Source organism: Canis aureus, chromosome 11 (assembly GCF_053574225.1).
Source record: "Canis aureus isolate CA01 chromosome 11, VMU_Caureus_v.1.0, whole genome shotgun sequence".
NCBI lineage: Eukaryota > Metazoa > Chordata > Mammalia > Carnivora > Canidae > Canis > Canis aureus.
The window spans coordinates 41,776,635-41,800,754 of NC_135621.1; the positions used below are offsets into that span (position 1 = coordinate 41,776,635).

The window sequence follows — 24,120 nt, forward strand, 5'->3', positions numbered from 1 at the left end:
TGTTACCACATTTAGGGGATATTTAAGTCCCTTGACTCCTGGCCCATTAACCATTCCACTCACGCCCCTCCTAGCATCCTTTCAACAGCAATAACTGTCACTACGCTTCTGGTCTCTCTGACAGTGAGCACCACACGCAAATAAGATCAGTTAGCACATTAAGCAGTGCATTCCAAATATTAGGTAGTTTCCCAATGGAGGCTTAATGGAATTTAAAATACATATATATCTGATATTAAGGGGGATGGCATTTGATCAAATGCTTTTGTTGGTAAAACTCAATATTCTGTAGTCAGACCAAAGGCCCTCAGAATGCAGAACAGTTGTGGAAAATTTCTGGAACTTTGAGCTTAGATACAGTTGCCATCAAAAACATTCTGAAGTGCATTTGTTGATTCAGGAGGAAGCACAAAGCATTTGGAATTTGGGTTTTCCTAGAATCCATTCAACGTTGCGCATGGCAATTTCCTGTGCGATTTTTATTTTCTTTCCTCCCCTTGTGTTCTCCTGTGAGTTAATTTCATGCGCTTTCTCTCTTCCTATGAAAATTATTAGCATTCAACTCAGTTGTTTGGTCAGCTAATTTTTTTGGTGCCTCTCCTCGAGCTCTACGTGGTAACTGCCACGCCTCCCAGGCACGGAATGAACTTTTCCGCAGGCGGGAGGCCACGTCGGTTCCCCTTGCGTCTGTCTGTGCGCATGTAGGTGCGCGGAAAAGTTCACATCCTGTCTTCAGCACTGTTGGGAATTACTACTGGCATGTTTTGACTCATTATCTTGAATCTTAATCAGCTGATGAAAAAAAAAAAAGTTGGTTTCATCAGCTGATGAAGGCTCAGGGTAATGAGTCAAAACATCCCGATAGGGCTTCTTGGCAGCCAGACTGGAGCACCCCACCTGCCGGGGCTGTCTCTGGGTGCTGCCCAACGAGTGATGCACCCCGTGTCTGTGTTTACCTGATGCAACAACCACGACGTGGCCCGAGAAGGGTTGGCGGAACGTGAGCTCTATCGTCTCCCAGGAGGATGAGTTGAGCTCGTGTGATCCTCTCTGTGTGGCCGTAAACACACACGCAGCATGAGACGCACCGCCAGGGGCCCCACCGAGTAGCTCCAGGGTTCTTTCATCTTCCCAAACTGAAATTCTACCCCACGAGACACTAACTCCTCACCTTTCCCAGCCCCCAGCCCCTGGCAACCGCTTTCTGCTTCCTATTAGTCCAAACCCCTCACATAAGTGGAATCATGCCCTGTTTGTCCGGATTTTTTTTTGGTCTGGCTTCTTTCGCTTAGCCCAACGTCCTCGAGGTCGGTCCGTGTTATAGCTTGTGTCAGGATTTCTTTCAAAAGGCTGAGTGAGTAATAGTCCCTTCTATGGATATATCACATTTTGCTTATTTTTTAAAAGATTTTATTTATTTATTCTAGAGAGGCAGAGATACAGGCAGAGGGAGAAGCAGGCTCCCTGCTGGGAGCCCGATGTGGGACTCGATCCCAGGGCCCCGGGTCACGACCTGAGCCAAAGGCAGGCACTCAACCGCTGAGCCACCCAGGGGTCCCATACATTTTGCTTATCTATGCATCCATCGATGGGCGCTTGGGTCACTTCCATCTTTGGGCTGTTGCGAAAGACGTTGCTCCGAACGTGGGCATCCAAATATCTAAAATTCTGCTTTCAATTCGTTTGGGCATGTTACCCAGAAATGGAATTGCTAACTCATATTCTAGTTTTGATTTTTTTTTTTTTTAAAGAACTGCATCATTTGACTTTTCAAGTGATGGGAGAGACCCAACCTGGGGACCCTCTGAGGGTGCCTGTAAGTCACAGGACCTTCATGGCTCCTGTGATTCACCAGCTTCCCATTAAGAAAATGTCCTCCATACCACAAAACTGTCTCCTTGCTGTTTCATGATCAGAAAATTTGGTGATGGAAAACCAACTGGTAACTTCGGTTTTCAAGGAAAATGAGAAGGAGCATCATCTTCAAAAAAAGGTAAGCCAACGTTGAAAACAGTGTGGTGTTCAAACCATTTTCTGAGTCAGTAACTGGCCCTGTATACGTGCTTGAAGAGGATATACTCAAAAGCAGAATATTAGGGTGTTTCTTTTGCACGCAGCTCAATTAAAGCAGAGACTGAACTGTCCCCCACAATACTGCATTTGCTCATTATCATTTCTGACTGTCACCATTCCTCTTGTCTCCTGTTTCTTTCCCAAATTGGCACTTAATTTAGGTCAAATCTCCTTGGTTCAGTAGCACAACCAGAAATGCACTCAAAAGAAAGATGAAATAAATGAGAACGCAGGGGGACTTCACTTACACAGGAGGGAAGTCTCGAGAATAAGCACTGGGAGAAAATAAAAGCAGTTGTCAGTTTGAAGTAAAAAAACTATCAGCACGGTCTTAGAGAATTTGAAATGGGAGAACATGAGGCTGATGATTGGGAGAATGACAGTCTATAATTTTTTAGGTTATAAATCCTACTTCTTGCATTGTCGATAGTAACGTGACATTTGGCAGTGGGGCAGTGAAATCTTTGAAGCTGAGGGACTTGAAGGAGCACCAGTCCCTTCGTGGAGGGAAGGAACCAGAGACCTCGCAGTCACGTAGCTGTTCTCCATGGAGCTGGAGACACGGAGTGTGAGGATTTTTAAAAGCCTGCCCAAAGAACAAATCGATTGCTTTTCAGTCTTCGGATGTGACTAGAAATTATTTTTTTGCAGACTCTTGTAGTGTGTTGTTCTTCATGCTCCTGCCTAAACAGATCCCAAAGAAGCTCTGACTTGGCCTTTGCTTCTGGAACGGCTTGCAGGTGAGACACTCAGGCTACATCTCAATCTTTCAGAACCCTCCCATTGCAGACAGACGCCTCATGGTGTCCCATGGCCCGTTTTCAACTCTCCCTAAGGGACCATTTTCTCTGCTGCATTTCAGTGACTCTTTGTTTTATATTACTGAATTAATCTCTCACTCAAATTTTGTAGGCCCTGCTACTCATCCTTCTAGGGAGATCATGGTTTGAAATTCACTTATTCTTGTAGCTTCCGACGAACATATTGCTTACTGGACATTTGATGAACTGAAAGAGATATTGCAAAATGAAGTCAATGAGAAAGACATTGAGAATCATTACTGTCCTCAATCCTCTAATATGGCATGAGGGGGTGGAAATCCTTCCTCCAGATTATCTGAATGTATCACTAAATTAGATTTTACAGAGAAAATAATTCAATTTTTAATTCAAACAAAGGTTGTAAACTCTACTTGTCCCCATGTCTTCATGCCATTTATATTCTTTGTAAGTATGGTGGTATCTCTAACTTTCTAGAAAGTAAGCAACTTTGGAACCTCCTTCATCTTAAATGTGACCTTCTTGATGAGACCTTCACTGAGCACTTGCCAAAAAAATACAATCACAGTCCCTTGATCTCCTCTACCTGGTCCCCACCTCATTATTCCTCTCTCTGCACACTATGCACAGAACCTTATGAACTTCTGTATGGTTCCATTTATTTTATTTTATTTTATTTTATTTTATTTTATTTTATTTTATTTTATTTTATTTTTATTTTATTTTAAATTTTTTGTTTCATGTTTTTGCCATGAACTGCAAAGTAAATGAAGGTGAGGTGGTTTCTTTTTCCTCCTTTGTTTATTGCTTTGTCATATATATTCAATAAATCTGACTGAATAAATGAATGAATATGGTTCATTCAAATGTCTTTTATATTTTAAATCCATTTTAACACAAACTGTGCCTGATTTTCTTCTGTATAAAATCTTTGAAACTAATCTTCCCTCCATGTCTAAAACATTTTCACTCCTAAGATAGTGAAATTATCTTCTGTTTAGCTACTGTATTCCTTTCTCAAGATATTTCCATATCCAAGGTACTATCTTTTTTGATTCTGGTAAGACCAAGTTAGTTCCTCCAACCTTTCATTAACACTGAGGTAGTTAATCAAATTTAAATGGCTTCTTTGATTCTTTTAGGGTTCTTTTCCCCTTAAGACCTCCTTTGTAATGTTCTAGACTTTCTCAATATCTCAGGCAAATGGTTGTCCCACATGCTTTGTCCTCCCATGCCATTCACCTTTTCTGCTTATGAATATAATTTTTACCATTTCATATACTTTCTCCCTACTTTTCCCACCAAGCTTTGTCTCTCCTTTTCTTCCCAACTGCCAAAAGGCCACTTCAACTAAACAATGTCAGTCCAAAGTTAACTGTACTCCCTTCAACCATACCAGAAATGAATTATCTATGCCAATCAGCCATTTCAAACATATGTATTAGCTGCGTGTTGGACACCAAACACTAGTCTGGGCACTGGGAATACACTGGATAACCAAACAAGGTATCTGACAAATTGAAATTGTGATAAAATCCCAAGTCTTTATTCCTGCCTTCTCACCAGGTGTTAGGATCCACATACAAACACACCGTGCCATGCACCTGCTGTAATGCCTCAGCTAAGGAAGCTGCTCCCAGGTATGGCTTGAGGTCTCAGTTTCTGGGAATTAGGGTCAATTTGTGCTCTCTTTGTACTTGTGTGTTTGTAAAATATATTTAATTTTTAACTGAAACCCACATATCTTCCTTATTTATATATAAATACACACTCCTGGACCATATCCTTGCTCCCCTCTCCAGCTCTCTATATTTTCATTTTGCCATGCTCTTAAGCGGTGTGGGACTCTAAGGTTTGGGAGGGGAGTAAATTACTTGCCAGTCAGAGTGATTGGTCTCTCTGCGAGGAGAAATTAATCAAGCAAGTGAGAAGCTTTAAAGCAAATGCCAGGTACCACTTTTCACACAATATTTTTTTGGGAAAGATGTGAAGACATTTTCATAACTATGGTGTTACTGTGCATTAGGCCATGCCAGCGAGACTGCAAACTGCATGGTCAACTCAAAACACGTTTAAGCCTTGACTTAAAGCTTGAAATTTAAAGTGTGGTAGTGTATGAACAGCACACACAAATCCTAGAGAGAAGATTCAATTAGTACAGCATCAACTGTATCCTCTGAGTGGGCAGCAAGATGCTCTGGTAGCCTTCCCATAATGCCAAGAAGTTCTCCAGGCCTGCTCTAGGTGTGTGTGTGTGTGTGTGTGTGTGTGGTCAACATGTGAACACAAAGCAATTCTCCATCATCACTGCCCAGCCACTGCCTCTATTTTCTCTTACATGCTAAGTGCATTTTTGGAGTAGTACGGAATAGAAAATGTATTGCCTTCACTGGCCAGTCCAATGCAGTAACAGGGAGCTTGGAGGCCAGAGGAACATAAATGTGGGGGCATACTGAATAAACAAATAGCCACAATCAGTTGCCAAAAGGCCATAATAATCAGTTGAACCAACAATCTTAGATAAAGTTGAGCTTCTCTTTTTTTTTTTTTAAAGATATATATTTTTTTACATTGGCGAGTTTTTCCTCCAAACACTTTTGTTTTTTTAAATTTTATTTAAATTCAATTTGCCAACATATAATGCTCATCCCATCAAGTGCCCTCCTTAGTGTCCATCACCTAATTACCCCATCCCCTTACTCACCACCCCTTCTGCAATCTTTTGTTTGTTTCCCAGAGTTAGGAGTCTCTCATGGTTTATGTTCTTCTCTAATTTTTCCCCACTCAGTTTCTCTCTTTTCCCTTATGGTCCCTATCACTATTTCTCATATTCCACATATGAGTGAAACCATATGATGATTGTCTTTCTCTGATTCACTTATTTCACTCTACCCTCCAGTTCCATCCACATCAGTGTAAGTGGTAAGCACTTACTTATTTGAGAGAGAAAGAGAGCACATGGGCAAGTGGGGGAGGGGTGGAGGGAGAAAATCTCAAGCAGCCTTCTCACTGAGTGGGCTGAGTGAAGGAGGGGGAATGTCCAACACCAGGCTGGGTCCCATGACTTGAACCAAAATCCAAGTCAACTGCCTAACTGACAACCACTCAGGCAACCCTAAAGTTGAGCTTTTCAAGTTGCAGGCAAAATTAGAATCCTGGATTTGTTCTAAATTTGCACTGCATATAATTCTTCATTGTACTGGACATTGCAGCATATAATGGCTCATTCCATATTTTAAAAGTAGTTCTAAAATTTGTTTCCTTTTCCCAAATTCATTTTTTAAAACTCCTATATTTCAATTTAGTGAGGTGGCCTTCAATCTTTGGCAAAGGCCTTTAAAATTTCTGCTCTTTTACTGATGATGTAGTGAGGGAGAAGCACTACCATGATATATTTTTTCTTTTAAACTCTTTTCTTCTGAAGGAAAAGAGTTCAACTTTGAAAACTTTCAGAGGTTATTTTTGGCAGCATTTCTTTGCCCCAGCCCCAAATGATTTTGCTGTATCTATTATTCTTATCAGATTATGAAAATGGTACTTTGCTCCTTATTTTGAACATAAAAAAAGGAAAGGAAAATCTATCGATAGAGCCTGAAATACTTGGGATGTGACCATAATCTCCGTTGGTTCAATTAAGTTAATAAACTTAATGATTATTATTTTCTTAAGATTTTTATTTAAGACAGAGAGACACAGAGAGAAAGAGAGAGAGAGAGCATGAGAGGAGGAGGGGCCAAGTAAGAGGGAGAAACAGACTTCCCGCTGAGCAGGAGCTCAATATAGGGTTAGATCCCAGGACCCTAAGATCATGACGTGAGCTGAAAGCAGACGCTGAACTGACTGAGCTACCCAGGCCTCAAGTTAATGATTCTTCATAAGGTACTGCCCAGTGTTGTGTGTTTGAAGAAATACAAGCCAACCTTCATGTTTTTTCTTCCTTTTCCTTAAAAATATCCGTTAATGCTCCCCCAAACCATATGTGTGCATATGTACACATATATCTGTGAGTACACATAGAACATATGAAGAATCAACAGTCTGAGAGCATTTTAGTCTTTCCTTTCCTCATTAAGTCTAAAAGATAGGTTGAAAGCATGTATACATACTTACAGCTCTTTTCCGCTCTATAATTCATTACAATCCCATTAAAATTTCTACTCACATTTTATGTTAATATAGCCTGGCCACAATGTTAATTTAATAATATTAATTTTGATTTATGACAGATAAGTTTTGTATTGTGTAAGACACCGTCAGTCATATCCAGCACTGAAAAAACTTAAGAGCTTCTTTTTAATTAAAATAGTCTTTGATGATTTTGCATATATCTCAGACAATCTAATCTTAGTTTATTGAACACGTTGAATAAATATTGATCTCATTCATAAGGCTCTAAGATTTCTAAATCTTTATTGTTTAAATAATTTGACTTTGAACTTGTGCATTTTGGTCAAAATTACATCAGGAGCTCACTCCTTGAAGTGCTTCTCTTTAGCTTTCATGGTAATTTCTAATAGTACCAAAAACTTCCTCTATACCTGAGCCAGATTTACTTATCATGCCTTCTTAATAATAAATTCTGTTTCCTAGGAAATAAACAACTATCAATTTCAAGCAAAGTCTACTTTTCTGATGATAAGTTAATTGGGCAAAAGATGATTTGTCAGAAATACCCATATAGTATTGGCTGTGGTATTACAATGTTTCAAATGCATTCCACTTTTCACAATTTCCAACAATTTCTAGAGTCATCTACTAATCAGAAACCCCTTATACACTGAGTTTGCCTTGTTGAATTCACTTGAACGTGTGAATTTTGGTTGGGAGAACAATCTATCTGGTAATTGTGCACAGAATCTTTATAATGCTATAAGCTAATCACTGAAAATGGGAAGTACAAAAGTCTTCTTAAAACCTTGGGATTTGCCTTAATTTTTTTTCACGTTGAAACTACATTCTCCTTGATATAAACTTTTTACAAAATTTGATGTACATTTTTACAATTCTGGTCATGCAGAGGATCCTGGTTTCCAGATGCTTCATTCTCTAATTGTATTTTCATATCGCATGAATTAAGTAACATGATGATAAAATACTCTGTTGTTTCTACACTACTTCCATTAGCACCATACCTTTACTCTTCTAGTGAACTATTAGAGATATTTCTGGAAAAATAAGCTAACATCCACTTTTATTTCAAACAGATGTTCAAACAATGGAAATAAGAAAGAGATAAATCTCAAGCAGTCATACATAAAATACTGAACAGGTAGAGATGAGTACAAAATTGTGGGCATCAAACAGTGAAAAGCTTTGCAAGTATTAACATGAAAATGAATGATGGTGCAAGAAGTTGAATTTAAAATCAATTAGGAGGTAAGGGGATGGGGGGAGATGGGCAAAATGGGTGAAGAGGAGTGGGAGGTACAGGTTTCCAGTTAAGGGATGAATAAGTCATGGGGATGAAAGGCACAGCACAGGGAATATAGTCAATAATACCATGATGGTGCTGCATGGGACAGATGGGACCTATACCTGTGGTGAGAGAGAAGTTAAACACTATGTTGTACACCTGAAACTAATGTAACGTTGTGTATCAACCATATTCCAGTACAATAAACAAAGAGACAAATAAAATCAAGAAGAGAGGAGAAACTTGTAGATTAGCATGAGCTCAGTTTTCCCCAAGTGCTTATGGTTCTCCTTTGCTTTCAATTTGTTTTCATGAAAAAGTACATTTTTATAGCATCGGAAGACAAAAATAGAACTGTGACGTATTTCAATATTTATATGGAAAACTCCACAATGTTTTTACCATTTAACTTTGTTTCTACTCTGAGAAGTTGGCTGAGGTCTCTGGCCTCCTGAGACTTGTGCCGCGTGGACGCTGAGCTCCTGCCATACAGAATAACGCACCCTTCCCACAAAACCCCATGTTGTGCTTTAGATCTTGGCTTCCTGCCCTTATTCACCTAGAGGTCAGGCTTTACCGCCTCCAGGTAACTCTCCTTGGTGCCCCATCTGCTCTCTTCCCACCCCTGGAAGAAGATGCACACAGGAGAGGGGGAGGAAGAAGGGGACCACTCCCTCCCCACTCCAGGCCCCTAGAATTACAGATGCAGACTTTGGTGGTACCCAAGGATGTGGGAACGCTTTGAACCAGATGGCATATTCAAACTTTTGATCCTGGGCTGGACTGGGCTAGGATTTAATAGAATGACCAGAAAGTTACAGAATCAGAAAAGGAGAATTTGACAGAGCATGCGTGGTTGAAGCAGGGAATGACAATATATAATAGTTTTCTCTTTCTAACCCAGTGAGTTGAGAGTCCTTGAGGAACCAGATGCTAATCGCATAGTGTGTGTGAATTTTATTTGGGCCTGTGTCAGATTCGTGTTCCAAGAAGATTGAACAGTATGTGTTCTGTATTGTGAGGTTAGGCTGGAGTTGTTGATATTGTATGTATGTACCCTTAGCCCTTGGAGCTTTGGAGCACAAGGTCCAGAGGCAGTCAGTAGGGTCTATGAGAGGCATCTCTATCTGCAAGAGATTATCACTGGTTGTGGGAGGAAGCATGAAAGTGGAAAAAGACAGAAAACTGGTACCAGGTTCTATAGCTACCCATTAGAGAACATAGAACCAGGACATGGGCTTGAATAATCTCAGGTACAGTGTATTGGTCTTTCCCAGGTAAAGAGTGGGAACTATCTGTTTCAGTATCTCTCTGGAGCCCTCACAGGATGAGACTGCATTTGTTGATCTAGTTTGTCTGAGATGAAAGGTGACTGTGCAGTACTCCTTTCCAGAGACCCAGGGAGCTCCTTGCTGGACTTGGGGCATCTGGAGGGTGTCCACCATGTTTAATTTCCATACATCTCATTTTTGATTTCCTTTATTTTCTTCCTGGCAAAGATTTGGGTTTAAAAATATGGAATACATTCCATAAATGAGGGAGAAATTTTCTTTAAAAAATGTGATAGACAATCATGTTTTCCATTGTACTGATTTTTTTTTATTATTATTGATCAGGTTCCCAAGTTCAGAATGACTTGAGTCTGAGTCCTTTCAAATACATCAGATGGTCCAACTCCTCTGATAGTTTTATGTTCCTCAACCTTGATGAACTGCCCTGCCCCAGGCCATCTAGGCACACATACAAACACATGCCCAGGGAAGGGTCATTGCCACAAATCTCAGTTGCTGATGCCGAATTGTGTCATAATGATTTTTATAATCAGGATCACAGAGAATGATCTATTTTGGGTGAACATTTATATGCATCGTGATCATTTTCCATTTAGAAGTTATTACCTCAGTTACCTGTTTTGGGAGACCCACTAAATAATTTCCATATAAGAAAACCAGCATTGTATTTGGGAAATTATAATTGCTGATTATATAGTTTCATTCTTCGGCCTTTCCATATGTCTTCAACACAAAATTTGGGAGCCAAGTAGCGAGCCTAGAGGCAGACATTCAAAATTATTTGTTGATTGACAGCCTCCCAAGAACGAACACCTTCATTTGACAACGCTGCTTTGTATGATGCTCATCCTCTCCATCCAGGCACCAAACACCTGCTCTATGTTTTCAGTGTCATAGTGTCCGCATGCTGCAACACATTCCTGATCATCAGACTTCCCTCTTTTTAACAGTGGGCACATGGCTTGATTTTGTTTTAAAATGATGAGCACCCAGATGGCTCAGTTGAGTAAGTATCTGACTCTTGGTTTCAGCTCAGGTCATGATCTCAGGGTGGTGAGATTGAGCCCCCTTGTCATTATCTGCACTCACTTGGGCTTCTACTTGAGATTCTCTCTCCTTCTCCCTCTGCCCCTCCCCACTTCACTCTCTCTGTCTCTCTCTCTAAAATAAATAGATCTTAAAAAAAAAATGAATAGTCCAGTGCAAGGGGTAACTTAATTAAATAGGAGTGAAGGGTGTAGGTTTGGGGAGCGCTTGCCTGAGCTTTATGTGTCAGAGAAATTTAATCAGAAGGTTCTGATGGATCTGAAATCAGATCATCCAGGTCTCAGGGAGAGTCTCAGACAAGCCATGATGTGGCCAGCTGAACTATGTCTTTTTCCCCCCAGAAGAGAGCTTATCCCTGGGGCTTCCATGTGGGCTTATCCCCTACACTCTGTGATGCTTTTCTGGCAATAGTTCCTGCTGAATTCCCTTTGTAACCCTCTATCCCCTGTTCACCTGGTCCAATCTAGTGGCACAAAGACCAGCCAGTCTTTAATCACTTGTTGTAAAATGCCGACTCCCTTCCTTATAAGATTTATTTATTTATTTTGAGAGAGAGAGAGAGAGAGAGAGAGAGAGAACAAGTGGGAGAGGCAGAGGGAGAAGAAGAGAGAATTTTGAGCAGACTCTGGCACCAGGCAGAGGCCCGCACAGGGCTCGAGCTTGATCCCACCACCCTGAGATCTCAGTTGACTGCACCACCCCAATAGCCCTTTCCCCCTTTTAAAGAAACTCAGTTACTCCGAGTTACTGCACTTGCTCAGGCCTGCAGAATGACCCTTATACCTTACAGAGATTATAATTACAGGCCGGTTCAAAGGGGGCCGGATCTGTGCATGGCCTGCAGATGGTGGGGTAGGGACAAAAGTAGGCACTTTCAGTGGCTCCTGAAAGGGGCTCTGCTCCCCCTACCATCATCTCCCCCAAAACCAGACCAGGCAATTGCAAAGTACAGAGCACAGAGAAAAAGACAGGTCTTGCAGAGAATCATTGTCTGGAAACAAAGGTCAGCAACTGACCTGGGGGTTTTGACACCAAAAGTTGGGGGAAAGAGACTTCAGATGCGCCACAACCCCTGGTATATGGCTGTCGCCCATGACCCAGAAGAAAGCCACTTGTGTCTGGGCTGACGCTGCCCAGCACCCTGCCAGCGAGGCCTGGCAGCCTGCAGGCTAGCCACATCATTTTGGAAAAAGGATTTTGAGACACCTCCATGTTTCCATCGGTCCGTGTTTTTGAAGGTGGCCTGGAACACCCGGCCATGCCTCAGTAGAAGTCCAGACAGCTGGGTTTACTTCTGCTGGTTTTCTTTCAATCAGAGTCATCTCTCCAGGCTTTGAATGTTTCTTCCCTAAAATGTGGATGATCCTAACATCTGCTCAGCTAAACTCTAGGGCCAGAGAGGACTACAGAAGGAGGCAAATCATATGAAAAAAGAAAGTTGCCTTGAAACTGCTTATATCCAGGTTGGATTTCAAAAATTATGTTCAGGGGTCTACATTTGCACAAGATAAAAAGGAGTATGAAAATTGGTTTAACTACGGAACGATGAAGACAAATCTGAGAAGAAACAGGGCAGAAAGTTGAGGTTGAACTATGTATATATTTCCTCAACTCTATTTTATTTTGCTGGCTTTCTGCCTTAGGCTAAGCATGGAAGATGAGAAGTGGCATGGAGGTCTTTTCTTTTTTTCCCCCTAGTTTTTTAGTTTGTAGAGCTAACTGGAGGCTTTTTTTTTTTTTTTTTTAAGATTTTATCTATTTATTCATGAGAGACACACAGAGAGAGAGGCGGAGACACAGGCAGAGGGAGAAGCAGGCTCCCTGCGGGGAGCTGGATGTGGGACTTGATCCTGGGACTCCGGGATCACGACCTGGGCCAAAGGCAGATGTTCAACCACTGAGCCACCCAGATGCCCCAAACTGGAGAATTCTAAAATGATCAGTTAGATACGTCTTAGTGATGAAATTTCTATGATTTATGACTGATTAAAAGGTTTTTTAGTCACCACAGATGTTACATTTGTTTTTGGTTTAAAGAAAAGTTTCTGTTAAGTCACAGGTAACCAGAAAGTTTACCTATTATGGCAGTTACAATTTTCATTCAGACTAAAATCAGACATGCTTCAGTTTTAGATATGACAACTTCATTTGCAAAATTTTACTGATAAATCTTTTGTTTTACAAACTATCATTGACTTCAAAGAGTTTTCCTTTTAGGGCATAAAGCAAAATGATTTCTCAGAGAAATACTACTCTCACTAGAGTTTCCAATACACATATAACTTATCTGAATAGGATTCTACCCAAATTGAAATTACTGATGATAAAACAGCTGGACCGATATTAAAATAGCTAAATTATGGTTTCATTGAAATCATTGTAAACAAAATCTAAATTCACATACCTGGTAGGAATTCAATTGACAACAATCGAAAGATGTATCACATTTTGATAAACACAAGTTGATTTCTGCATTCTCTTAAATTATGATAATTATAGCTAGTTTCCTCTGAAGAATATGTTTTCATGTATATTATCCCATTTGTTACCATAAGATCCCTGTAAGGGACAGATGTAACAGTCTTCAATTTACAGATAAGGAAAAGGGGGGTGCAGATGGCCAAATTCGCCTAAAGTGAAGTTGGGCTAGATACTGGCTTCTACTGAGACTTTTATGGATTTTGATGTTAAATTCTTTGCTTAAACAGAAGGAACGATATACAGCAAATGATAACTGTTGCCCAATTTCTACCTACCTTCCTTACTTCAGAAACAGAGAGTAGTAGGTCCTGGTGTACCAGTCCACCCAGAAGATGGAGGCCAGCCTGATACATGTTGCTACCAATCTGATGGTATAGTTATGGACAGATAAATTCGCAGCAGAAATCCCTTGCTTATAAAAAATAATATATAATTCAAACTAAATGTTGGAACTATCTGACACATAGATTTACAATCATGTTCAAAACCTTGTCTGTCTCAATTTAGACAAGAGAGAGGGTGATCTTATTCAGGGACGGCAAAGTTTCAAACTTACATGTCAGCTCCTGTGATTAGAAAGGGCTGACCAGAGAGAGTCCTGGTGGAAAGGATTGTGAAGTCGAGTGAGGACTTGAGGTAAAAGAGTGTTGTGACCCATTACACATATCCTATGGTGGATGAAGATCAGCTGGGGTGGCCGGACGGATAGGATGCAGTGATAGGGACATGTGTCAGTTATAATAGCTGCTCCAAAACTTAGTGGCTTAAAACAACAACATTCATTTGCTTACAATTCTTTATTTGGTTTGGGTTAGCTGGGCAGTTCTGACAGCGGCCTGGGGTTACTTAATCAACTTCTCTCAATTGGTGTCTGGCCTGAGGCTAATGGTTCAAGATGGCTTCACTCACATGCCTGGCAGTTAATTGAAGTTGTTGACTGGAACAATTCTTTTTTTTTTTGTTTCTTGTGATCCATTCAGTTGGATAGACTGGTTTTTTTTTTTTTTTTTTTAATGCTGGTGGTAGTGTCCCACGAAAGCAAGCCTCATTGTACAAGTGTTTGTCAAGTCTTTGCCAGCATCATATTTATGGATGTTCCATTGGCCAAAGAAAATCGCATGGCCAACCTCAGCCTCAATGTGGGAGGGAACTATCCAAAGGTATGGGTACTGGGCAGTTTGGGTCACCAGATGCTGTGGCAAAAGGACATCATCACTTTTGCTCTTGCATTTTTAGGATTCTTTGTCACACACTATCTCAGAGAGTTTTATCTCAGAAAAGGGAAAACCTCATTATAATGGTTCAGTTTACTGAGCACATATTAATTGCTGAGTATTTTATATAGAATACTAAAGCACAAATGTCAAGTCCTGACCTTTCGGGAACTGATGGTATAATGAGGAGGATGAGACATGTACACAGAATAATAACAGCAACACATATGACACAGGTGGGTTTTCATAAATACTTTGAGTTTTATAGACGATGAGTTAGATATAGGACTTCATGAGAAGGAACGCCGTCTTTGGGGAAATCAGAGAACATTTTATGAAGATCATATGTAAAGAGGGCCTGGGAAGATGGATCAGATAAAGATAAATTTGTTTTGTTACAAAAGTAATACACTTTTATTGTATAAAATTTGGAGAAAAGGGAAAAACATGCAAAACTCCTTCATTTTTACCATGTTTCTATGCATAAGCGTATATATATTTGAAATGTATTTAAGAACACAATTTTGTTAATAACAATGCATTACAAATATTTTCTACAAAATTAAATAGTTTTATTACTTTCCACTTAAATGGTTGCATTCCATTCCAACTAATGTTATGTACAATAAATAATTTAACTGTCTATTGATTAATTTTTAAGTTATTTATTTCCCTGTTCTAAACAATGCTGCAAGAAAAATCCCTGCAGGCAAATCTTAGCTAATGATATCCTAAGGAGAAATTCCTAAAGGATAAATAATTAAATCAAAAGGTATCTAGATCTATATTAAAAACTTTTTAGGGTAATGCACATAGTGCCAAACTGCATACTCAGAAAAGCTGCACCAATTTATGGTTTTATTACTTTTTTAAAAAGATTTTATTTATTTATTTATTTGAGAGGGAGAGAGACAGTACATGTGTGACAGAGAGAGGGGAGAGGGAAGGGAAGAGGGAGAAGCTGACACCCTGCTGAGCAGAGAACCAGATACAAGACTCCATCCCAGGACCCTGGGATCATGACCTGAGCCAAAGACAGATCCTTAATGGGATGAGCCTCCTAGATGCCCCTTTGGTTTTATTACTATAAGAGTTTGCATTATAGTAGAGTTACAATACCTCACAAACATGGGTACTATGACTGGGGTTTTAGTCTTCCCTTAAAGGTTAAAAAAACCTCATACCTACTTTTAACCAGTGCTTATTTAATTATGAAAAATAGTGACTTTTTCATATATATTTATTGAAAATTTGCTCATTTTCTGTGAATTACCTCTTCCAAATCTCTATGCATTTTCCTTGCCCTTCTTAACTTTTTCTAAGATATGTGAAAGCTCTTGGTACATTAAAACTAATAGCCATTTGTCTGATATACACCACAATGTTTTGAGTATTTTTGTTTTTTATAGTGATTTCCACATATTTGACGTGTATGTTTCTCTATCATCTTTCTTTCATGGTTTCTGTTTTTCCTGCTGTGTACCACACTTTCAAAAAATATTATCTAAACTTCCATCTTTCTTTCTAGAACTTTCATTGTTTTATTTTTTTGTATGTAAAATTTTATTCATTTGGAATTTATATACATTTATTTATTTATGGAAATATAGTTGACACACAATGTTCCATTAGTTTCAGGTGTACAACATGGTGATTCAGCAACTCTATACATTATGCTGTGCTCACCACAGGTGTAGCTACCACCTGTCATCATACAATGCTAATACAATGCTACTGACTTTATGTCCTATTGTGTACTTTTCATCCCCGTGACCTTATATCTTGATGTGTGGTGTACTCTCAAGTCTAACTTGTGTGTGTGTGTGTGTGTGTGTGTATGAATATGGGCATGTACATGTGCACGTATATGTACATGCCCACTTGTACAAATGGCTAGGTGATGGAACTAGCAACATTTACTGAACGCTTTTATGGATGAATAAAATTATTCTAAGCAGAGAGATAGTATTGGTCATCAAATCATAACAAATATAACAAGAAAACAAATGGGTAGGAAGCTTGCAAAATGAATTTAATGGCTACTCATGTGAGTTGGTCCATTCTTATAAGTTGATTGTTAGAAAACCAGTTGGGGAAGGAATAAGGTAGTAAAAAGTCTTGAATGACTGAGAAGCATAGATAAATCTGGCTGATGGAATCTGAAGGCTTTTCTTCTCTTGGAATTAGAGATTGTTAAGTTACAGACTACCAGCACAGGAATGAGAGGGGACTGCTGTTGCTCCTGCCACCTGGACCTTAGGCTTCCCTAGTGCTGAGATGGAACATTTGTGTCTCCTTCTTACAGTTGTAAGGCTTCCGAGAGACCCCATGGCCCTATGAGCTCTATTTCTGCTCTCACCCCCATCTCACTGCTTCCAGAGCCACATCAAGAGCTCCCAGCAATGTTTCAGAGCCTGAATGTTCCTTCTTTTCTAGGTATGGCATGGAGGCCTCCCCCTACCCCCTGGCTGCTGGCCTCACTCCTTGGGGATTCTGCTCCATTTTCTTAGACACCAAGGGAAGCTGCAAGGACCTTGGCTGTGGCCAGTCTCTTTCTGGAGTTTAGGCCTTCAGGGAGAATCTAGAATATTTCTTGAGGAGGATTAGAAATAAAAAGTGCTGGTTTGGGAGTGCCTGGGTGGCTTGTCGGTTAAGTGTCTGACTCTTGGTTTCACTTGAGGTCGTGAGATCAAGCCTCACATTCGACTCCACACTCAGTGGGGAGTCTGCTTGATGTTTCTCTCTCTCCCTTTCTCTCTGCCCCTCCCTCTGCTTGCTCTCTCTCTCAAATAAATACATAAATCTTAAAATAGAGTGCATGGGTTTTATCTGTTTCAAAGAGGATAGTCTTGAAATTGTGCCACGCTTCATACTCCTTGAGAGCTAGCACAGCTTACTTGATGAGAGGGCTCTGAAGTCACTTGACCCAGATTGGGTTCAAGTCCCACTTCTGCTGCTACATGCTTCCTATGTGACCTTGAGCTGGTTATTTAAGTCTCCTCAACCTCTGTTTCCTCATTTATTCAATAAGGACATTGATAGGATCTGTCTGGGGCAAACAGTACCCTGCCAAGAGCTTCCTGCCAATACCTTCAACTAAAAGAATCAGATTTTGAGGAATGAGGTACTCAGCAAAGATGGGCTCTTCCCCCACTGTCAGAGGATGAGACTTAATAGGACTAAGCCAATTGTAGTAAAACCATTACCCTTTGCCAAGCAATGGTTAAAAGATGAACATATGATTACATTCTGCCTGGTGGGGACTGGGAGAAGTCTGTTGGGGTTTCTGAGAAAAATTTTTCCCCTTTGATAAATAAATAAGATATATATAGAAAAATATCTCTTCCTTATTAATTTTGGAGGTGTTGTTTGAAGGCTGGATGCTTGGGGCTGCAGCAGCCATCTTGCAAGCATGAGGGGAAAGCCAAGACCTGCACAGAAAAACAGATCCAAGAGCTTGATATTATTTTATAAGTGAATTATTAACCTTGGACCTGCCTCATTGAGTATTTTGTTTTCCCAAGGTAATAAACAGCCTTATATGCCTGAAAGTCCTTAGTAGATATGAACGAGTTATTGTATCATATTACTAATTATTACAATGTATTGAATCTGTAGTAACTGCCACGCTCTACCCTCAAAGTTCAAGGATACTAGTAACTCAGTTAGGAGAGAGAAGATGAGGAGATGATGGATAGACCTTCACAAACTGTTTGTAATGTAGAGAGTTACAATTCCCAGACAAGGCCATTTCTTAGTTGAGGATCCAGTCTCATCATTAAGTAGCAAATAGCAAAGATGAAGCAATGAATTTATAAAGTGAATATTTTTTAGTTTAATTCATGGTCCAGGACACAGCCAGGACCACCACTGCATTTAGACTGGAACCCACTGGAAAGGAGAGAGTTAACAATAGCAGAGTGAAATAAAATGTAGCAGTGAGTTCAAGATGAGCACCCCTTAACAATGTTTAATCTGACAATTTACCCAGTTTTCCAGAAATAATTTTTTCAAGATTTTCAATTACTCAGTTATTATAAGATGAAAAGTAAAGATTACACATCACCCCCTTTTCCAAAAATGCTATTAATGTATTTTTTTATGAAGTGCTTTGAGTGATCCACAAACTTCCATAGAACACTGGCTGTTGGTGACAGGGAAGGTGACATCACTGGAGCTAATTAATTTCTAAATTATTTTGAAACAGGATGAGTTTGGAAATCTGTTAAATTCAAATTCCTTAAGAGGAAAAAAATAAGATGAAAAAGAAAATAATTTTTAAAAATCTTGGTAGACATATTTTAATAGCTGGGATGACTGAGAATGTGATTCAGCATTAGTTGTAAAAGCAAGTGATTGGGGTTCTTCCACAGACTCTCCCAGTCCATCTTTGACTTTTTCCTGAAGAGATGCTACAAAATAATTCACATTTGTTTGCATTCCAATCACACAGGACAGCCTGCATACTGCTATTTTGCGGGGTTAATTCTACAGGAGACTTTCCTATTGAGATCACAGCTCTTGTCTTCAGGGTTAGAGAGACAGATGATATGCTTCTTGTTAATTTTGCAACAAAACTTTTTTTGTCTTTCCACCTTTTTCTACCAAACCCTCACAGAGACCACTGATGAGTTTTAAGCAGGATTTGTTGCTTTACATTTCTGAAATACAGTTCCATTTTCTTTGAAGAGATTGTTTAGGAAAGAGCGAACCTGGAAACAAGAGGGGTCAGGTAGTCAGCAGCATGTGCAAGGATCAGGATTCGGAAAAGAGACATGCATGTAGCAGAGATGGAGTTTGGAGGTAGAATCAGCGGAGCTTGTTGATGGATTCGATGTGAGTGTAAGAAAGCCAGGAAAGGAAGCTCGAGGAGGTGTCTATAGATGGGTCATATAATGACATGGGAATCCTTACAGAGAAAACATAGGATCTCTTTTCTTGCCTCAAAGACTAGGGTGAGATGTTACTCAAATTAAACCAGAGAAAAGGAGAAAGATCAGCTTAAAACAAGTTCATATGAAAAATGATATGGAGGGACACCTGAGTGGCTCAGTGGTTGAGCTTCTGCATTCAGCTCAGGGCACAATCCTGGAATCCTGCGATCGAGTCCCACATTGGGCTCCCTGCATGGAGCCTAGTTCTCCCTCTGCCTGTGTCTCTGACTCTCTCTCTCACTTTCTCTCTGTGTGTGTCTCTCATGAATAAATAAATAAAATCTTTAAAAAAGAAAAAAAGAAAAATGGTATGGATATTTACTCATCACAATCAAGATAGGCTGGGCTATGCATAAAAAACAAATAAATACTTTAAAATATATTTAAATAAATAATCCCCTTAAACATCAGTAGCTTAACAATAAAAAAAAAATAGTTGCTCAAGTGAGCCAGGTGGCCCTTGTTCATTTTTAAAAAACATTTTATTTATTCATAAGAGACACAAAGAGAGAGGCAGAGACATAGGCAAAGGGAGAAGCAGGCTCCCTGCAAGGATCCTGATGTGGGACTTGATCCCAGGACCCCGGGATCATGCCCTGAGCCCAAGGCAGACACTCAACCATTGAGCCATCCAGGCATCCTGGCTCTTGTTGTTTTTGAACATGAGACCTCCAAGGTGGGTTAAGAATCCTTTTGCCAAAACTAGTTGCAAGTCCCCAACTTAACTGAAAGAGAAGATGGAAAATGCAAGGGAGCCCATGGAATATTGATGTAGTAGACATAGGGGATGGGAGCAAGGTGGGGAGCAAGGTGGCTGAACTCTGCATTCATCACGATGGTGGGGTCCTCCTCTGTATGGAAAAAGACTGACTTGAGCATCTGGGGGAAATGCTGAGTTGGTGAAGTTCTCTCACTAAGAGGACTACGTGGAGGGACAGTTATGGAGATTTGGACACTTGGGGATGGAGCACAACTCTCCTCTTTACGTACCTGTAGATGTATTATTCCACCTTATTCCAGAAGTGGCTGGAGGATTTCATGTAACTGTAGAAAGGAAACTTCTACTTCCAACTAGAATATTGTTTCCTGACATACAGTGGTCTTACCTTCTTCTAAATCATTCAGGCAGCAGCTGGACCATTATTTGTTAGCAATATTGTGAGTGCATTTCTGCCGTGAGTGGGGTAAATGACCTTGGAATATTTCCGATTCAAGGATTCTCTGAGTCACTTAGTTATTGTTGTCTACATTAACATGTCTAGCTTCTTTGGGTTTGAAGCTATGAAAATGGGGAGGTCAAAGAAGGAAGAGGATGGTGACACAAATCTTTTCTTCTAAATTTTGTTTTTTTGGTCTTCAAAATTCCAATTAGTTCACTTCAGTAACTGGCAGTTTGCTCATCCTGTATCTTCATATATGTCTGCTAGAGATCCTGAAGTGCAGTGAAACTGAACTCTTCTCACTCACCTTACTCAGCCCCAAGCTGACATTGAAGGTTTCTGTGAGAAGTGTCCTTTGTGTATTTTTAACATCTGCAGCATTGGACAAAGGACATTGTGTGATATGGGGACACCATTTTCTTTCTTTTTTCTTTAAATTAGAAGGTCTATTTCCTTTGGGCCTCTTTTCTGAAATCCTGCAAATCTATAGCTATTGCCTTAAGTTAGAAGAGCTCAATTATTTCATTACATTTCAATCATTTCAATGCCTGAGGTCCATCTTTGTGCATTCTCTCCTCCCTCTTTCCTATCTTGGAGAAGGAAGCATCCTACCTTTCCCCAAGTCTATGTGCACCACCTGAATTTTGATTTTATTTTTTTTCCTGCCTCTTGTAGGATTATTCCCTTGATTCCTTAGCTTCTTTCCTTCTATCACTGTCTTTTTTTTTTTTATCACTGTCTTTTAAATGGCTTCTTTACTTCTTGGTGGCAAGAGACCAACTTTCACTCATGTTTACAATAAAAACTAAACATCTTTCCTCAACTCTCCTCTTCCCTGGAAGTTTCTTTCTCCCTGTCACACAGCTCACACCAACGCCCTGCCATTCCCACAGATTACATACTCTCAAAATTTATCCTTTTAATTCCTCCTCCCCTTTTGATCTACTTGGGAGGCATCTCTCTGGCCATCTGATTTGCATTGCCATCATTAATTGAAGTCCCAGTTAAGTAACCTGTGCACCGTTACAACAGCCTTCTTCCTGCTCTGGTTAGTGGCCAACTTCTGACTGTTCTGATTTGTTTTACACACATTTCTCCAATTAATTACCCAACCCTTCTCAAATACATCTGATTTCATCATTCTTCTGACCAGAACCCAGTCTCCCCAAGAAACTATTGTAAAAAAAAATCTGTAAGCAACATGGCTGTCTTTGAAGGTTTGATCCTCTTCTCCAGCATCATCTTTAATCAATATCCAAAATGAAGCCAATATGGCAGCCATTCCCAAAAGACACTCCATACTTAGTCTTCCTGCATTCCTTTTACTTAACCTCTCTCTCCCCACTCACATTCCCTTGTCCAAATCAAACTGACCTTAACAAGCTCTTGTCTGAAAAGTTGCAGACTCTCTGATTACCCATGTCATTTTGTTTGTATTCAGACATCTTGCCTATTGTCTGTGCTTCACACTCCTTGCGGGCAAGAATGAAGTCTACTTGTCTGAAACCCTTCTAGGTCCTAGCGCAGGACAATGCAGCAAGTTGATTAACCAGACAGGTGTTGGATGAAGAAGAGATATGCCCCTTCTTTGTTGAATACAACTGGTTTATAAAACTGGGGTGTGTCTAGATCCTTTAAACTTGTTTTTGTTGGGTATACAGTACTTGATTTTTGAATCTGAGAAATTTATACACCCTTCTTTCCTCCTGGCTGTCAATTGGTGGTAGGGGTGGTAGTGGTATCATAGTTGCTATTCTGTACAAGTGCTTACAGTCTCATGTTATTTGATGAAGGGGAACATTTTCAGTGTGACTTCCCAGGATTTTCAGATATTATCTGGAGTGTTTTTGTCATTATTAATGCATGTTACAACTTTTATTCCCCTAAATGCCAGTGCTTATTTCCTTTTGTCTTTAAGCCTAGAATCCTGCTGTGAGGTTCTTCAATAGTTATAGCAATAAATATGTGGACTTCTACCTCCAGGTTTTAAAATTTAAGTGCAAAGTCAAAGCTGTGATTCTTATAATTCCCTGATAATCTAATGACAGTTGAAATTTTAATGTTAACTAGACGAAGCCCAAAGAATGCCCAGAAATTTGTTCAAAAATGGTTAAGCCCCAGACAACAAAGCTGCAGACTTCTATTTTCAACAAATCCGGATTATTCTGATAGTAAATATTTCATTTTTCCCCCAACTGGATTAACCCTGTTTGGCATCTCCTATCAATTTGCAGCTTTGCCTTCCTTGAAGGCAATTTCTAAGGATTTAAACAAACACCATAACCATGCTTCTAGTTAACTCTTCGACACCTCTGAGAAGAAATTTGTGAATAAATGCTGTTTCTCTTTAAAACATGAGAAACAATAGGATCGTATTTTTATTGCAACAGCAAAACAAGTTAGATAGCACAACTGAAATCGTATAAGTAGCATGGGCTCGTATACACAGAGAGCCCACGATAATATTTGTTGAGTTCAGTCTCTTAGCAAATGCTAATTCCCCCAAAGTGTTCAATAAGACGGACCCTAGGTGGCTCAGCAGTTTAGCGCCTGCCTTTGGCCCAGGGCACGATCCTGGAGTCCTGGGATCGAGTCTCACGTCGAGCTTCCTACATGGAGTCTGCTTCTCCCTCTGCCTATGTCTCTCTCTCTCTCTCTGCCTTTCATGAATAAATAAATAAATAAATAAATAAATAAATAAATAAATAAAATCTTTTTTAAAAAGTGTTCAATATGACTCCTTCCTTCCTTCTACCCTGTGGATTTCACTGTTCACTGGGTGGAGACAGGGAAGTAAGGCATCATTTATAGAAGACTCTTCAAAAGGGCTTATACCATAAATACGTAATGGAGAGCATGCCTAACTGCTACGGACTTCATAGAGAAGTAGAAAAATTAGCTTAATAGAGGGTACAATGACTTCTCATGCTTTCTTCTTCTTCTTCTTCTTCTTCTTCTTCTTCTTCTTCTTCTTCTTCTTCTTCTTCTTCTTCTTCTTCTTCTTCTTCTTCTTCTTCTTCTTCTTCTTCTTCTTCTTCTTCTTCTTCTTCTTCTTCTTCTTCTTCTTCTTCTCCTTCTCCTCCTCCTTCTCCTCCTCCTTCTTCTTCTTCAATAGACTTAGCTTTCCTAGAGTTTATGCCTTCCATATAAATTTTAGAATATGTTAATCTATGTCAACAGAAAGATCTTCTTGGAGTTTTGATAGAAACTGCATTAAACCCATAAATCAATTTGGGAAGAATAAACATCTTTGCTATGTTTACTGTGAGTCTTCCAATCTATGAACACAGCACATCTTACTATTCATTTAGGTTTTATTTGATAACTTTCATCAGGATTTTGTAATTTTCAGCATACAGACACTATACATGCCTTGGGATATTTATACCTGCGCATTTAATTTCTTCTGGTGTGATTGTAAATTGTATTGTTTTAAATTTTGGTTTTGGCGTACTCATTGTTGCTATATAGAAAATGTCATTACTTTTTGTATGTTGAACTCATAGTCTATGACTTCATCAAACTTATGAGTTCTAAGAAATTTTTACAGATTCCTTGGATTTTTAAGGGAAATCATCATGTCATCTGCAAATAAGGATAGTATTCTTTCTTACTTTACAATTGTATTTCTTTCATTTATTTTATTTTTTGCTTTATTAAGGTGGCTAGAATTTACAATTCTGTGTTGAATCAGAGTGGTGAGAATAGATTTTCTTGTCTGTTACTG

General features: G+C 39.6%; 1 long non-coding RNA gene across 2 annotated transcripts in view; it reads left to right on the forward strand.

Annotated features, from left to right (window-relative positions):
* The first annotated feature begins 399 nt into the window (after positions 1-399).
* LOC144323942 (uncharacterized) overlaps positions 400-24,120 on the forward strand; it is a 38,610-nt gene continuing 14,889 nt past the window's right edge. The window contains exons 1-5 of one of the 2 annotated variants that reach the window (XR_013389331.1): positions 400-509; positions 1,917-1,993; positions 2,725-2,813; positions 4,419-4,492; positions 8,057-8,228. This is a non-coding gene — a long non-coding RNA (uncharacterized LOC144323942). Of the gene's footprint in view, positions 510-730; positions 1,355-1,916; positions 1,994-2,724; positions 2,814-4,418; positions 4,493-8,056; positions 8,229-24,120 lie in introns of those variants that run through there. The other variant, XR_013389332.1, reaches the window with a different exon arrangement.